Source organism: Apis dorsata, unplaced genomic scaffold (genome assembly GCF_000469605.1).
Source record: "Apis dorsata unplaced genomic scaffold, Apis dorsata 1.3 scaffold_74, whole genome shotgun sequence".
Classification (NCBI taxonomy): Eukaryota; Metazoa; Arthropoda; class Insecta; order Hymenoptera; family Apidae; genus Apis; species Apis dorsata.
In genome coordinates this window covers 448085-466896 of record NW_006263372.1, presented here as the reverse complement: position 1 = coordinate 466896, position 18812 = coordinate 448085, and the positions used below count along the sequence as shown (strand labels likewise).

General features: G+C 26.5%; 1 protein-coding gene and 2 long non-coding RNA genes across 6 annotated transcripts in view; 1 reads left to right on the top strand and 2 right to left on the bottom strand.

Moving 5' to 3' along the window:
* The window catches only part of LOC102675354, a 44150-nt gene extending 39643 nt beyond the window's left edge, over positions 1-4507 (top strand). Inside the window, exons 2-4 of one of the 2 annotated variants that reach the window (XR_004149591.1) lie at positions 3980-4121; positions 4214-4375; positions 4467-4507. This is a non-coding gene — a long non-coding RNA (uncharacterized LOC102675354). Of the gene's footprint in view, positions 1-3979; positions 4122-4213; positions 4376-4446 lie in introns of both variants that reach the window. The other variant, XR_004149592.1, reaches the window with a different exon arrangement.
* LOC102674777 (A disintegrin and metalloproteinase with thrombospondin motifs 8) overlaps positions 1-17535 on the bottom strand; it is a 66139-nt gene extending 48604 nt beyond the window's left edge. Inside the window, exons 1-3 of one of the 3 annotated variants that reach the window (XM_006610410.2) lie at positions 17061-17152; positions 15585-15697; positions 15413-15494 (exon numbers count right to left, since the gene is read on the bottom strand). The gene's annotated coding sequence lies outside the window, so the exon portion shown is untranslated. Of the gene's footprint in view, positions 1-15412; positions 15698-17060; positions 17153-17229 lie in introns of those variants that run through there. The other 2 variants (XM_006610409.2, XM_006610412.2) reach the window with 2 other exon arrangements.
* A 385-nt stretch (positions 17536-17920) lies between these two features.
* LOC116184919 overlaps positions 17921-18812 on the bottom strand; it is a 1805-nt gene continuing 913 nt past the window's right edge. Inside the window, exon 2 of the long non-coding RNA XR_004149584.1 lies at positions 17921-18803. This is a non-coding gene — a long non-coding RNA (uncharacterized LOC116184919). The remainder of the gene's footprint in view (positions 18804-18812) is intronic.

Below are 18812 nucleotides of genomic sequence, written 5' to 3'. Positions count from 1 at the left end.
AGACATTGTTTTGCAGGGGTGTCGTATTGAAAACGTGGACGTATGAGCTTGATCATATTTCATGTATTATGTCATCTCAAATATTTTATTTGAAATGAAAATAGAAAAAAAGAATTTAGAAAGATTTATTATTATTTATAGAATTATTTTAATTATTTAATTGGCTTTTAATCATTAGATATAAAATTTGTAATAAAAAATATAAAATTAAAAATAAACTCTTCTAACTTTTTCTTCTATTTTCATATTAAAAAAAGAAGCATAATTACTTGTTTTTGTTAAAATATTTTCTATTCTAAATATAAATTAATTTAAAAATATTATAAGAATATTAGTTTTACTTAGTAATATAACATATAATTATTTTTATTTAAGATTTTTATTTAATAAAAAATAAATATTTCAAAGAAAAAAGGAAGGTTCTATTGATTTTGAAATAACAAAAAATTTTTTTGTCTTTCTTATAAAACATACTAAAACCAGTTCTTTATGATGAATTTACTTCAGTATAAATTGCTACATGTTTTCCCCATCATTGAAACACATAAACTGTACTTTGGAACATGATTTATATCAACAATATCATCGTAGCTAAACATTGAAGAGCGTCAAATAATATTTGAACGAACAATAAACGGTTAGTCAATGCAAATTAACCAAGACTTATCAAAATTCTCTATGCATTACTAACTGGACTGTAGATCAAGATCCCAGTCGCTCGAAGAATCACAAAACTTCATTCTCAGATTTACTTATAAAATTTCTTTGTCCAGAATCGATAATATTCTTGAAGATTCTTTATCTTCCATTTATATTAAAGAGAAAAGATTTTTTGTGCTATAATATCCTAACTTAACTTTTCTTAAATTTTTGAATTCTAGGAAATACATTAGTGATTCCAAACTTTTAGTTGTTAGTGTATATAATTGAAAAAATATTCAAAATTTAATTTAACATTTTAATTATCTTCCAAATATTACAGTATATAACGGACAAAATTCAAATGAAAATTAACATTTTTAAAATATTGTTATTTTTTTTTATATCTTCTTTTTTTTCGAATGGAATCAAAAATTAAACATTCATTTTGAATGAAACGTTATTTCTATTTAAATTAATTTTCGAATTCCAATATATATAATCCGTTACGATCTTTTTAGAAATATTTATAGCAGAACTCTATTTAAGTAAATTACGTATATTTATGTATACAAAATTTTATCAAGCATTTAATTAATTAAAGTTTCGAATTATTAATATATTCTACAAAATATAAAAATTGAAAAAAAAATTATCATAAAATATTTTATAAGAAAATTGATCGAAATCGTAAATCGAATCGAAAAAGCAAAATTATTAATTTAATTAAAAATCATAAAGTGAATAAAAATTATAACTAACAAAAGGAAAACGTGCTTCTTTTATATGAATGATTTAGTTTGTATACGAATTGAAGTTTCCTTTCTATCGAATATATTCATATCAATCAAATCTTTAATAAAATCAACGTAATTTAAAAAAAAAAATTCAAATGCTATCTTATTCAAGAATTACCTTATAAAATTAAAGATGTGTCTCTCGTCCTAAATAACTCGACACGATTTCGAGGTTAGATTTATCGTGGCCGTGAAAACAAGTTCCCGTATTCCGTGTACGATTCACACGGAATCACACAGAATGACAGAAGTGGCCACCCTGGAGGACATTCATCGCGTAATACGCAACGTTGCCTTTCACATAGAATCACATAGAATTGTACTAAGTTGTTACTATTATTATATAAAATTTTCTATTATTAAACGATACTTATTAAAGAGTTTCTATTTACAAAATGGAAAAAAGATGAATGGTAATAAAATTTTATAAATAAATAATAAGGAAGTTAGATATCCGGTTAAGTATTATTTTTAAATATTTCTAAATATTTTATTTAATTTAGAATAAAAATTTTTTGTGAAAAAATACTTTAAAAATATCTTAAAATATAAAAATATTTATAATATTAAACAAAGAACAGAACATTTTAATCTAATTAATATCGATAAGAATAATAAGATTTCATAACCAATAACAATTTTTAATTGACAAATTGATCTTATCTATGAATCACATTTTTCAACATCATTTATAAATACTAACAAATATTAATAAATCTTTTTATGTTTAGTAAATAATTTATAATTGGTATACTCTTGTGATATCATGACACATCGGTTGAAAATTATTATTATAAAACTTAAAGTTCTACATTGCAGATAGTAATATATAATAAAAAATCACATAATAGCATTCTTTTTAATATAGAAAGCCAAGTTTATAGAAACAGCAAAATAAGTATCTTTGAAGACATTTTTGAAAATGATCATCACATAATACGCAGAATTACCTTTCACACAAAACAAAATTACAGAAGCTACAAAGTAGCTTCTAAGACGCCATCCTAAGGAATAATTATCGTATAGAGTGCCTTTCACATTGAATCTTACAAAACCACAGAAGCTAAGGTAGTAAATAATACATTCGAAACGCTCTTCGTGAAAACAAACCCCAAAGAAATCAAAATCCAAACGTTACTTCGGAGAACAACACGCACAATATATGCGCTCGTGTTACAAAACATCGTAAATCTACAAAACTCATAAAAGTATGATGAAAACGTTAAATGATGATGAAAATACATCGAGAATAAACGAATTATATAGAATATCTTACCTGGTATTACCATTTTGATCTACGTCATTATTTTTTTTTCGTAGTAAAAATGTTTCAGATAAAAGTTGAATGATTTTAAAGAGGTTATATTTTGATGTTATTAATTTCTTCGTAAATGAAAATATAGAAAACTTGTAAAACTCAACTAAATTTTTTTAAATGAAATTATATACTTCTTAATATTAGAAAAAAATCCCTAGAAAAATCAAAATATCATTTTAAAAAATAATCATAATATATAATTGGCTTCTTAACCTATCTTTAATCTACATCGAGAGTATCAATCTAAATTTAATATATCTACCAAGAAACGAGGATCTCGCGGAACGTAGATGCGAATAAAGAGAAAAATGTATTCTGGGTGCGCCTATCATTGTGCTGCCGGCACTGGGTTCTCGCATTCGATTACGCGAGACGATCGGGCCGTTCGAGAGGCGAACGAGCGGGCAAGCGAACGGCTGCACCGGGCAATACCATGGAATGGAATGGAACGGAACGGAATGGCAGGAGTGTTACAAAATATCAGCTTTCACCGTATCAGCGCGTTACAGCTTTACACAGACTGACTTGGGTACAACTCTGCGATGTACTTCACTTCTCTCTGTCTCCTTCGTCCTCGACGTTCGTTGTCATCGAAGACATAACGTCATCGCGCGCCCTCTGGCAGTATTTAAGATCGTTTTTATGCGTTCGATCTATCGACACCTCATTGTTAATCGTGATCGTTCTTTCAGTGGGATTGTCCTCGATCATCTTTTTTATTCTTGGAGATCGATGATAATCGTAGATCATCATAATCATAGTTATTTGATCTCAGACATTTGTGGTCGTTGGTATTCTTATGGCAATGCAGGTGATAAGTAGGTTGAGGTTTTAATGGTTAAATGTTTGAGGTTAGATTTCGTTAGTTGGATTTTTACTTTTTATCAATGATTTTAAAAAGGTTATATTTATATCCAAAAATTAAAAATAAATATCTTCATTTAACGTTATATTCAAATCATCTAAATAATCAATTAATTTTTACCACAATTAATCTATTGTCATATTTTATGTATAACTAACAGATGTCTCAATATCTATAAACAAAATAGTATCTATTATTTTATTATACCAATACAAAAAATCTTTATCTAATCCATTAAACGATCTTCTATTAAACATAGAATCCTTGACAAGCTATTTCCAATTAGTCTTCGAAGCCTTGACAAAAGTAGCAGTAATATAAACGTGAAACTAAACTCCAACCAAGCATTTCCTTCGACAGGAGCCGAGACAGCTACGTCTGGTTAACAGCCTAATAAAGATAGCTCATGGTTGGTTAAAGCGGTTTCGTTGGACCTCTATTGGGAGCTCTTGATGGGTAGATAGTACGAAAATGCAGTCAGAGGAGATCGAGAAGATATTGCGTAAGTGTGCCTACTTAGTATATGTCTGCATTGGGAAAAACCTAACCTATACGTTGATAGGTGTTCACTAATCAACCATAGACCTATTACAGGTCACCGAACTAAGTCATTCGTTAATGGGAATTGCATTCGCATAAAAAAATATAGCAGTTGCGGTTGATTGCGGTGATCAGTCGTTTCCTCGAAAAGAAATTCGTAACACCGATAAACAGAGAAAGAGATCTCGGTAACTCCATTGATCATTGCATAAGATAGTAAGATCTTACGACACATTTTAAAAAAATTATTTCTTCAAGTAATCTAGTAATTTCTAATTTTTAGATAGATATTTTTTGTTGTTTTTAGGAAAATCGAATGGCCTGAATTGAGATATCTAATGATACTATAAAGAAATCAGATAAATTTATAAAAATTTAAGGTTAAGAACTCTAATATTGTTTCTCTGAAATCTTATTGTTTTTATTCAAAATCTGAAATTTTATTGATTTTATAATCTAACAAAATTATTATAATTATTTAAATAATTAATAATGAATACAAGAAACTTTTTTTTTTTTAAATTTTAAAATTTAAGAAATAAAAATAAAAAAATAAGAATGATAAAAACGAAAATGAAATTCTAAAAAATTTATTTATGATAATTCATATTTAAAAAAAAGAAATTAAAAAGTTTAATATTTTTAACTATTTCCTAACTATAATCAAAATGAATATCTTACTAGAGATAAGACCCGTTATGTTATTGTAATTTAAATCGATACTCTATAATAGAAGCGATTAGTCACAAACGTTAGTTTCATTTAATAAGTATATTTTAAAATTGCTGACGTATCGAGAGAGCTATAGACAGAAGTATACGTAATTGTGAATGATCTAAACGTAATTGTAAATGATCAGATTAAGTATAATTTTAAATGATCTTGTATTGATTAATATGAATTATGATTTACTCTTAGGAAATAAGAATAATCTTGATATCGTTAACGATTTTATAGAACATGTCTAATTCTTTTAGTCTGTACCAGTTTGTGATAGTAATTTTTATCTTGCCATTTGATCTATATTTATTTCTATATTAATGTGAATTTTAATACATTATAATAATTAACAATTGACATTTTCATATACACTAATTATATATTGTATGGAAAAATTACATTAAAAGATTCTAAAAAACCAATTATGTGAAAAATTTGATTATTATTTAAATTTTTATTATATATTTATAATTTTTATTATATTGTAACAAATAATGAAAAGAATGAAATAATGAAATTTTTTAATATTGTCTTTTTAAAAAATCTTTTCCTTATCATATTATTATTATCAATAATATTAAAAATTTTGAAAAAATATATCAATGTATGTAAATAAGAAGCAATGCATTTTATTTTTTCCTCTTAGATATCCTAATTGTTATTCGAGTCGTTTCAGAGAGTGCAGCATTCTATCGAGAGGCCACCTACGTTCACGTGGAACTCCACGTGAGGGAGAGCTCAATGTTGCGTGCGATTGAAAGTAAATTTTTTTCTTTTCTATCGATCACAACTAGCCAGCGGGACCTATGTAACTCGTAAACTGTCGATTCGTTGTATTTTTAATCACAGCACACTATGAAACCGTTATATCGTATGTTTTACAACTTGTACGTGTCATCTCATGACCCTGACACATTGTTTCAGTGAAGTTCAATTGAACTCTACTTTCTATTTTCATTGTTAATTGGTAAAATTAATGAAATTTGTTAACATATTGACATAATACAGGTTTTTTAAAATTTTTTAGATCATTTGTAAAATAGATCATCTTAATGTTTTAATATTATCATATAATCTAATTTATTATATTAAATTTTTGAATTTGAAATAAAAAGTTCCAATTAAAAACAAAATTAAATTAATTTAAAAAAAGATAAATGTATGAATGTATAATGTAATGTGAATATATAATGTTTTTCAATAAATATTTGATATATAATATTATTTTTAATCAATGTATAACTAGTTAACTTTTTTAAAAAATTGCCTGTTTAACTAAAAGATAAGACTGAATGCATTCTGACTGTATGAAGTCAATCTTTATGAATTTAATTATAATTTAAAATTATATTATTCACAAAAATATATAATATAGTATAATATAACTTTAGCAATAAAAAATTAATTTGTTTTATATGATGAAATAATTTTAAAAAAATTAGATTAGAATTCAGAAAATTTCTTAATAAAAAATCTATCAAATTAATTAATATTTATTCAATTTAATAAAAAAAAATTTAGCAGAGGATTTAATATCAAAAAGAAATAAAATATCATTAATAAAAATATCAAAAAAAAAAAGTTAGATTAAAATTTCATTTCCTCAAAAAATTCTTACAAAATTTTTTTAGTAAAGTAAGTGAATTCTTTATCTAGATCTAATTTGATACTAATTTTAAATGATACTAATTTTAAATGAATAAAACTAGTCAAAAATTTCTTATAAAAAAGAAAAAAAAACTTTTGACGGATAATATACATAGCCTAATTGAATCTAAAACGTATATCAAATTTTCCGATTCCATGGAGCAAGATGATACGAAAATCGTTTTAATGCCAGGTCGTCGCCCGTGACATTTCAAATACTTTCAAGTAACCGTACGCTTCTCCTCTCTCCGCGTACTGTCGATTAAACATGGCGAGAGTCGTCGCAATTATAGCTCACGAGAAAGGACTTTCAACTAGCGAGAAATTGGCGATTCACTTTTGCAATCATTTAAACAGCTGATTTGGACCAGTCAAAGTTACACCATGAATATGAACTAATTGTAAATAATTTTCAATTTCCATCGATTTTCGATTTTCATAGATAGTATAAAATCGTTATCCAAAGTTATCCAAATAAATTCAAATTCTTAAATGGAAATTTCTCTAAGAAATTATTCGAACAATTCGACGTTGAGGAATAGTTTCATTCGACTTGTCAAGGAATAACAATCGAAATCAAAGATTTGTCTGTTTGGAGAATGGCCGACTGTAATACTGTAACCGTGACCCGTTCGCTTACCAAGTGTAATAATTCGCTTCCGCGGCTTTCGTAGTTTCTCTTTTTTGTATGGCCTAAGAACGAGATGGAGCGATTGTAATCTGACGAACGAGTATAACGACGCGTGCTAACTTAATAAACCAGTTGCCCCGGGTTATATAAATGAATCGTGTGGATTCGAAGTGTTACTGGTTGTACGATTTAGTTACCGATTATATTAATTAGATGAAAACAATGATCGAATATCGAATCATTTTGAAAATGATTAAATGATTTCAATATCGGATTTGATTAAAAAAAATTCAATTGTAAATAATAATTTATAAAAATTAAAGATAGAAAGAAAATCTTAGATCAAATTGAGATCAAAAACTGTTGAACTTTAAGAAATTTTTTTGTCTCATAAATTTGGTCATAATTTTTGAATCATAAGAAGCTTCTTATTTAGAATCAAAAGTTCTTAAATTCTAAGAAATTTAGTAATCAAACATTTTTGAATTTTAAAAAATATTTGATCTCATAAATTTAAAATCTTGAAAGATCTCAAATTTGAAACAATATGCAATAACTTAGAGGATCCTAAACACATTCTTGGAGTATCTGATTTCCTGTATCATGATATATTGAAATCTTGATTGAAATGCTCTTTATCATTTCCTACTTTTCTATTTCTTAGATTTCTATAGAATTTTCAGAAATTCTTTTGATTCTAATATTCAAAGTTTTCAGATTTTTAATTATAGTAACTTTTCTCATCTTGGAATGTTTGTGAATCAATCTTTGTGAATTCGTAAATGTTAATTTTAAACAATTTTATAATTGTATTATATTCCATTGCCTATTTTTGTGAACATTAAAATATCAGCTATATTATCAGATTCATATAATTTTAATAATTTTCTATTCCTCATAATAAATAATTTCTGTTCCTCTAATAAATAAACCAATCCTTATTCATTATTATATACATAAATCTAAAAGACAAAAGAAAGTTACTGGACAAAATGCTCCTTGGAGCATAACCGGATTGTGTAATCTACTCAAGAACAGATGATTCGAACTTTACTGAACGAGTTATTGGAATTTCAAACATCTTTGAATGCATTCCATGTATAAATAAATAATTTTAAATATTCAGAACATATAGATGAAAATTGCTCTAAGATAATCTAAATTTCAACACGTAACATCACGAATGGAATTTAATACAGAGCACTTTGAGATCATTTTTTAAAATTGGAATATTACAGAATGCTTCGAGATATAAAAAACCTAAAATTTAAAAAAAGAAATTGTATGAATGCAATTAATAAAATGGTTTTTTTGAAGAAAAAGTTTTGATTGATACTTTTGAAAATAACATTTAGATTGGAAGAAAAGATAAAAAAATCGAGTATAACAATAAGTATAACTTAGAGTATGATATATTACATAAATAAGAAACAAACTCGAAATACGAATAGTTTTTTCGCTGAAAATATCAGAGATGAGAGTGGAAGGTTTAATGGCATTTCAAGTCACGAAAAGGTGATTCTATTTAATAATAAGCGTAAGTTAATAGACATGCGACCTGTTATATAAATGAACTGTCTGTTCGAGGCAAATATAATTTCACAGTTTTACTTTCCATTTGATGGAACAACTTCAACTATTCAATATCGATACAATGAAAATACTTTCTTTGATAGAATGATTTGATATGGATTTTCACCAATTGAGGGAAAAAAATTTATACAATTTAAGATTCATGAAAAAACCTTTCTTAACTTAATATTTTTAAAAATATAGACAATTCCAACAAAAAGTTTTTAATTATTATTCCTAATTATAATTAAAATATTTATAATATTATAAATCTTTTAAAAATCAGTCTAATATTCAAAATTAAATTTCTTCGAAAAGAATATTATACTCTATTCAAATCGAATATAATTCTATAACGATTCAAAAATTCGACAATGCTTTAAATCACGAGAAAACGATCGAGCAACGGCCTACTTTGCACATAAAACTATTCATGGTGAATACTTATCGAAAGGTTGGTTTTCTCCAAGCGTGAAAGCGCCCCTATGATAGGAACAACTTTGCCATGAATTGAAAAAACGATTGTTACAACGATAGAAAATTGTATTAATAAAATTCCATAACCGTGGATCGTGATCAAGGAAACCAAACGAACAGCAGACGGAAGGAAACCAACTGTGAATATTTCCGCACAATTAGTAACAGTTTTGCCCACACGTGAAAGCCGTGAAGAAATTAAATCGAACATTTGAGCAAATAAGCGGAAGTCAACTTCTCTGTGAATATGTAATACCCAATTATTATAAACATAATCTTATATTTAGATTAAATGTCCATTCCAATTTTTTTCAATGTTCCAAATCTTGAAAAATTCTGAAAAAATTTTAATATTATAATATTATTACTTAGATATATGTATATTTCAAATTTTGTTTGTTCTAAATTAAACTAAAAATTAAAAAAATTTTACATTACCGTTGAATCTATTTCGTTCGTTTCTTTCGACTTTTTTAATATTTTAATATATATATATATACACCATTCTATATATTCTTTAAGTGTTCTTTCACTATGTTCACAGTAGAGGAAGACACCTTTCAGAACCGTTGATTATACTAATTTGTCTTAAGTGGTTAAGAGTACGAGTTCTATCATATAACTTCTTCAGAGTTCTGACGTAGAGTTGGCTTAATTAGAATTCTTACGTTCTTTTCATCTCTTCTTTATGTCATAGAAGATTTGAAAATTTGAGACTAACTCAATTGTAATCTTTTCATACCTAGAATTGAAAATAATTTTGGTATACAGAAAATATATTTGTAAATAGTTAAATATTTTAAAAGAAATAAAAAATATTTTAAAAATTTTGAAATAATATATGATTTTAATAAATTTAATATATAAAAATTGTTATCAAAAACAAAGATAGAATAATTTTTTTTTTAATACATTAACAAAAAATACATACGAATTTTCGAATTTGATATGAAATGAAGTGATATATGTAAATGTTTTGTCTTTGCACAGACATTCATATAAATTGACCTATTAATAATAACAATTATTAATTTCAATTAATAATTAATCAAACATGTTCATTATATTTATGTTCATTCAATGCTTTCATATTAATTAATCATATTATATCTTCGTTCTTAATAAGCTGACATGCAATCAACAATTAAAACTAAAATTGTCATTATTTATCCATCATTTCTTCCACTTTTTATCTATTATATTCCTTCAATTTTTTTATTTTTTTACTAAGAACCAAATGAAAATTTAAAATAATCATAAATAAAACGACAGCAATACTTGATTTTTGTTTTTTTATTTTTTATTTGTCGAAATTTTTAAAATTTGTTATATTTTGAGAATTTTAAACTAATAATATAATTTTAAACTAATAATGTAACAAAGATTTTAAATTATGTGATAGTTATATTTATTTTTCTATAAAAAACGAAAATTTAAATTTGACTAAAATCGAAAACCATGTCTCCTATTTTTTATATAAGAAAATTTTTTTAAACTTCACCAAAAAATAAAATCTAAACCTATATCTCTTTTTTCTCTCATTTTTCTACGTTAAGTCCTCTTTTTGCGTCTGAAGAAAAACATAGATATAAAATAATTCTGATGTATGTATCTATATATTTCTATCTTCATTCCATTTATTTTTTAAATTCAAATCAAATATTTAAATCAAAATAATTTAATTTTTAAATCTATCTTTCTTATTTTTCATTTTTAATTTTCATTTCTTGAAACTAATAATTAAAAATTAAATAATTTTATTTCTTCATTAAATAAATTTATTTTTTTCACTTTTTATTTTTCATTTTTTCTTTTTTAAAAAAACATCTATTTATATTTATTTATAAACTAATAAAATCATTTAAATTTTTTTAAACTGACAGTATTTTTAGTTTCATTTTTTACATTATATCTATGAAAGAATAAACGAAACTATTTTTCGCCATCTTGTATCGTAAAAATTATAATAAATATGCATTCGATATGCGTGCACTACTTACAATCAATTTCTCTACATACTATTATATACATATTACTCTCACTTAGATGACAACATAATTGTTCAAAACTCAATACATTGTTTAAAACTATATAATGACGTTGAAAACGCACAAAAGTTGCCCTCTTACAAATAGATACGATCGTTTAATTAGAACTACTTTAGTGCCCTCTACGAATAGATGCAAAAGCATGGTGAACCATATAAGCTCGCGCATGTCCGCGTTATACAATCGCGCAGACCACGATTTGCCCGTTACGGTGCGTGCATACGAGGCAGCCGGAGATATTGAAAACGAGAGTTTCGATCTATCCACGCTAGCTGTTTCACCGACCACGAAGGAAAGTGTAACTAGTATGAGGATTGTGCCGGAGAATAGAGAAATGAAAGTGGCTGGCTGTCAATGGACCAGCGGTTTATGCACGAAGTCGACATTTAACAATTAAAGCAAAAATATATGAACTATCATTAGGGCAGAAAATATTTTTTACTATTATTTCTCGTTATTTTGTTGGTGACTAATAAATCGTGAATTGTAATTAAATAAATTTTTTTGAATTGTTTAGGTTAGATTTTGCTTTCTTTTGCTTGTTAGAATTTTTATGGAATTTTTACTTCTTTTGATATAATAATAAAATTTTGAAAGGTTAGAGTAAAGTTAAAATGATAAAGAATTGTCTTTTATTTGAGGAATATTATAAAAAAAATTATAAAAAAATTAATAGTTTCTACTTTTTGAATTTGTATTCCTTCCTTTGTATTATTTAATCGTAAGTAATGTAATTTCTGTAGAAAATTGTTTTAAAAAAACATTTTTTAATCTGAATTGCTTCATCATTTTTTTAATTTGATGTTAATAATTTTCATTTTCAATCAGCGATTTGTATTGTGAGGAATAGTTCTGAATCGTGTTATCAAGTATAGTTTAAATCATTTTTCCATGCAACATAAAAAAAAATGTATATCAGTAAAAAGGAAACCATTAACCTCTTTATTTTATCAAACTAATAACTATTTCGAAAATAAATAAGACATGTGTCTTTGAATTATATATAACTTTTGAATTAATGTTAATTATTTAAAATGAAGAATTAATATTAATATATATAATTAATATTAATAATTTCGTTAATAATATTTTTTTGAAAAAATAAATATAATATTTGATTGGAATACTTGCATAAATTTTTCTATGTGAATATTGCAAAATTTAATATCGTTTTATCTGAGAATATCATTTTATTATATATCTAACATAAGACCTTGTTTCAGCAAAAATGAATCGTGTTCTTAGAATCGAGTTTTAAGTTACATGCAAGTTGTATTTGATGACAATGATCATTACAATTTTCTAACAAGGAAGAATTATTTGTATAAACTGAAGTTAGGCCCGCATTATGTTCAAAAAAAAAAAATATGCTAATGATATGTGGACAAGAGCAAGTGCATTACTCTTGACAATATATTATTTCTTTTAAAAAGTTAAAAAAGCAACTATATTTATTTTAGGTTAGAATCTTGATCTTTTAAAAAAGATGAATTTGAATTTCGCTATTTCCTTAAATAGAAATGAAATTTCATATTTTGCATTTTAAATAAAAAATTTTACATTTTAAATAAAATTTTTAAATACCTAATTCTTCGTTAAAATGAAATCTAAATTCTAATATAATTCTAATAATATTAACATAACGTAAGCAATGAAAGTTAAATTTAAAATTTAAAATCAAATTTTTTTAATAAAACTACTGATTCAAGAAATTTTGATAAAACTATTTTATAATATAAAAAATAGTATAGGAGATTTTGAAAGAATTGATATTTATTTATCCTAAATAATAAAAAAACGAAAAGTAATAAAAAAAAGATTTAATCGCAAATTTCGTGCTCATGATATAAAATCAAGACGTGCATAAATTGCGTTTTTAAAAAACATAATATTTCATTCAAATCAGACAGTTTAATAAACATTCTCGTTAATACTAAAAACAATAACTGAATTTCTAGCATATTTAATTCGTTGAAAATGAAGTGTACAATTAAGAAAAAGAAATGAAAAGAAACTGGGCCGCGAATGTAGAACTTCATTGAAAAAAAAGTAGCACGAAATTGTGTTATTAAAAACCGAATTAAATATAAATCAAAAGTCAGCATATTTGTACGAAAAAATTTATTGACTAAGTTTAGAATCTCAACAATAGCATCATCTAGATCAGGAAAAACTGCGATTTCATTTTTCTTATATTTATTCATATATTTACATAATTATTTCATACTTAACCTAAAACTATCGTCATTCTCACTTTCTCATTACATATCTTTTCTTTATATTCATCTCATGTATTACTTTTTTAAGCAATAAATGAAACAAAACAACTAAATTGTTACATTTTTTATTTTTACTTTTTTTGTAAAAATTTACATAAAAAAAAAAGACTGAAACGAAAAGTATAACATTCCGAATTAACTTCAAAAGATAACTAGATTACGCATGCGCAATAGAAATTCTATATGCTCGTATAAGAAATCATAGTATTAATTACAGCATTAGATAATAGGTTAAGTTATTCAATTTTTATATTTACATATATATATATATATAAAAGCAAATATATTTTAATTTTTTTATTTCTCAAAAAAGTTTTCGTAATTATACAATACATAATATAAATAAATAATAAATATAAATAATAAAATCTTTTCAAATCTCAATTTTAAAATCACTTTTATAATTACTGACATAAATAAGTAAATGAGAAATAGCATATATTATAAATTAGAAATATGTAATCATGTTTCAGTTTTACTATAATGATTAGCTTAACAATTAGGATTGTAATTGAGACAAAAATTCATTCATTACTTGTTTAGGATTTCAATAAAATTCATAAATGAATAATCATTTAATATCTATGAAGACATTTACCATTGATATTAAGTTATTATTCCTTTTTGTTTTCTTTAATTATTTATTCGTTGAATTGAAAACTCGTTTTCTTAATGCAATATGATTCTGAACAAACTAATAGTTTGGATGTATTTCATAAATTTCAAAAATAAATTGAATGTTTATATTTATAATGTAAAAAAAAGATAAAAATAGATAAACTAAACTAAATAAAATGTAAATTGAAGAAACTAATAATGAATTGAAAAAAATAATAGTCTACTAGAATGAATCAATAATTGAAAACTGAACATAAAAGAAGTTATAAATACCATAGTAAATTATATCAAACTTTTATTACAGAATTTTGATTCTACCGATAGTTTGCTCCAAGATTTTGTTACTCGTAAGTCTTTTAATGAAAATTGAAAAAATGTATTAAAACTTAATTCTTACATTTGTGTGTTATTACACTTCAATAATTTTATTTTAATAGTTCGTAGCAGTTTTTACGAAACAAAAATGAAATAAAATGTTCGAATTAAAATTATAATTAATAATATTATATTTGATGAATCGAAATTTTGCGTTTGTTCAAAAATTAATAATTCTAACAGATTTTTTTCACTGATGTTTCATTATATCTTATTTCGTTTTGAATATGCATAAATATTATCATGATTTGATATATAATCTATCATAAGCTAAAAATTTACGTGCGCAAGGTCAGAAAAAAATTAATTAAATTGCTTTCGTTTGTATTATATTATTATATCATATCATATTTTTTGCCTTGATAAAATAACTATTATTAGAGATTTTTTGATGATCTGTTGAAAATATTCGAGTATTATGAATTCGATTCAAGTTCAAAATTCATTCATTCGATGTAGTAATATATAGTAATAATATTTGAAAAAAAGATTACTTTGAAAAAAAAATGGTAGAAAAATTTTTAATTTGAGAAAAAAGTTAAATTTTAATAGAAAAATCTGTATAATCATAGACATTAAAATACAATATGATTTAATCGAAAATAAACATTATTAATTTTGAATCTTAAATTTAAATTAATATGCAGTTAACATTTATAACATTCAAAAATATTTTAATTAAATAAAATCCAAATTTATCTTATATTATTCTTTCATTCTTTCATTCTTTCATTCTTTTATAAATTTCATAAACTTTTTCTGTTTATATCAGAATTAAACAAACATAAAATAAATATGAAAATTCATGAATGACCACAATATTCTGTGCAATAATCTGTCAAAGTATTTTGTCGAAAAATCAAAAAAAAATTCATTCAAAACTTACGTCATTTATGGTCGACAGGATTGGAGCTGCGTCGATCGAATGCACGATCTTCTAGAGTCCTCATGTTTCCATTGTCGAGATCCTCAGTGTCATCACGACGAGGAAAGAATAAAGCGTTTCACCGATTCAACTCACGTATTGATGCCGTTAAGATCAAATTTTATATTTAAACCTTGTTTCGATCCGCTTCTTCAAAAGACTTTACTTTCAGAGTGATTCTGTTGCGCACCAATTTCGTGATCACTGCACATCAACACACTGCTGGCTTCTTCGACGTTCCTCTCTCTTCGTATTTATTTATGTTCACGAATGAAAATGGAAAAACAGATTAATTTTTAAAGAATAATGAAAGCTTAAACAAAAATACATTTTTTGATTCAAATTCAATAATTTTTTGTCTTAAAAATTTGTTTATCCGATTATGTATGCGACATAAAACAAAAATAAAAGTCGTATACTGAAAAACCGAAAGAAACATGCGTCACGCGTGAAGATTCGCAGCTGACTGCCCTCTTATAGCTCGTTATGCCGCACAGGTAGCTGTCGATTTTACGAGCGTTCGAGAACTCGTCGGTAAACAAAACGCGGACGATTGAAATGAAAGAGGTTATAAAGTGAAAATCGATCGAGGCTTATTGGTATTAAGTCGTGGTATAAGAGAGTTGAGATTTTTTGTTTTACAGTTATTCGCATTAATATTCAAACAGGACAGTATCGATGAATTTGTTAATTTATAATATTTAAATATTGTTATATTATATAGAAATATGAATTGTTCGTTAAATGGATTATCAATAGCTTTTTCATTCGATAATTTTATGAAAAATAAATATTTTGTTTACATAATTCGTATTGTTAAAAATAATATATTTTCAATTCTTTGCGTTTTTATAAACTACAATAAATAGTTTTCATATTACAAGTGAGACTAATTGTTGAGGTTAGCATTAATTAAATCATTGTGAATATCATTTAAAAAAAGAATTATCAAACAATTAAATTTTTTACATATCTTAAAATAATAAAATTACTTCGAATAATAAAATTAATGATAACAACTTAATTTAACATTATACTATTATAATTATTCATTTAATCCACAAGAAAACCTATAGAAAAAACTAAAACAAGACAAATTCACTATAACAAGACCAAAACCTGTCTCGTTTTATCGTCATTCCGAATAATGTTTAGCGACGACTATGAAATAGCCTCTTCCTGATGTTAAAATAAATCCCGCGAATTCTATAAGGCAATAAAGCGTTTATCTTTCAAGTTTTTTATTAACCGTTTTCATCGACCGGTATCTTGAAACTGGAAACACGAAATCGATTTCTACAGACAAGGACAGAAAGATCGAATTTGTTCGTATCTCTATCTACCAAACAGTTATCCATCTAACACATACGCACACAATCTCGTTAAAATAAAACATCAAACTAAGTGACAAAAATAATATTATAACTCGACAAATCACATGATTCTTTTTCTTCGGTTTTTCAGCGTTTTTTCCCGCGGAAAGTAATGGTCTCGTGGTTGGTATCTGGCACAAGTGCACTGTACCCCATGCACGTACGGAAGACGTGCACTTTCGCTGTCGATCCAATACAACCGATATATTCTCGATCTCCGCGAATAGTGTCCTTACGCGATATAAAAATATCCTTTGACACGACCAATCTGTTTTTCTTCCTTGCTCTCCTTCGACTCTTTCTTTCACAAGAAGAAGATCTTTTACTACTAGAATTGAATTGAAAAAAATAGAACGAAAGAGAATAGCCGACGAAAAAAAAAATTTCGGAAGAATTAAGAGTTACGGTTGTCAGACGTTTCCTTCTCCTTTTGTACGGGATTTTTTCGCGGTGCTCGAATCCACGGGCATCTCTTTCCGTCGACGACACCGTTTTTCGTTAATTCGCCCCGTTAGAATACGGGTAACGGATAACGGTCGCGTGGTCGGAAATCGCCAAGACCCGAGAGATCCCGCTTCTCGAAAGACCGTTTCGAGGACCGACGATCGAAACGGAGAGGAAAGGCCGGCCAGAGAGAGCGCGCACACCGCGGATTGGAAATTAATGCGAATGCGCGAGCGGACTCGGTCTAACTGCGGTAGACGATACCCGTCGACGTTGGTAGCAAAAGTAGAAGGTGGGGAAACGACCCAGGGACTGGGGACTACTCGCCACTGGTGGCGATTGTGATTGTTAGCGCACGGTTATTCGGTGTGCACGAATGTGTCGAGACCAGAGAAGGTTGTGCTCTCCTCGCTTCGATTCGGTACGCCACTGGCCGACTCTTTTCAAAATCGGGAAAGTCGTCGAGAAGGGCTGTCCTCTGAGCATACCCCCTTTCGATGATATCAATATTAATGGAGATCGGCGGTACTCTTAACAACCATGCTCTATCAGCTTGAAGCCTCTATCCCTTTGGGTTGCTTTGCAAGTTCCAAATATATTTCCTCTTCCTAACCGACACAATTCGTTGGATGGAATTCTTTTTTTTTGCCGATTAATTTTCTACGATTGATTGAATTATGTTGGGATTAATTAAAAAAAAAAGAAAAAAATTGTACGTATATATGGAGAAAGTACCTGAATATATGAAGATGATCGAGGATAGTGAACATTTATATCTACTTTGAGTTGTTCCAACGGTGATTTATGGTTCATGATCGAAGATGTTTCTTCGCAAGAACGAATGTTTGTCGGTTTTAATATTCATGGTGTTACGTAAATTTAATATAAACTGATTGGCAGACCAGAGAACGAAGATTCGTCCATCGAATTTTCTTTTCGATGATCCACGCTAACATCGGCGCGTATAAAAATTTCTAGATAAATTAGCATTCGATTGCTGAGTTGAAAGCTGCATTTTTGAAAATTGTGAATAATGTTTAAAAATTCGTAGAATAAATTAATCTTGTTGGCGAAGGTGATTCATGAATGTATTATTATAATAGTATGAGTTTTTAATCGATGGATTGGCAATATTTATATAACAATAATCCTCAATATTTTCTTATATTTACACAACAATAATCCTCAATATTGACTCGTGTTTCCCAAATATTTTCCTCTTAAAAATAAAAATAAAAATGTAGTTGTTTTTAAGCTTCAAATATTTATAAAATTCGTTAAACTATAATTACCAAATCACTTTTCATTCCCACGTTACATTTCCAAGCAGATTCTCCCGTATGAGAATTGGACAAACTACATTGCCTCTTGTTCTCCAAAAGGAAACGATTGCAAGAATAAGATTGCACTCCACTTGGCCGGCGGAAGCATGTTTACACTTCGCGTGACTTGTCCGAATCGAATCTCTAGACCAAGATTCACTTTTGAATGTACCGCCTATTCCACGACCCAGAACTAGAAAACTAGCTAGTGATCTGTAAACG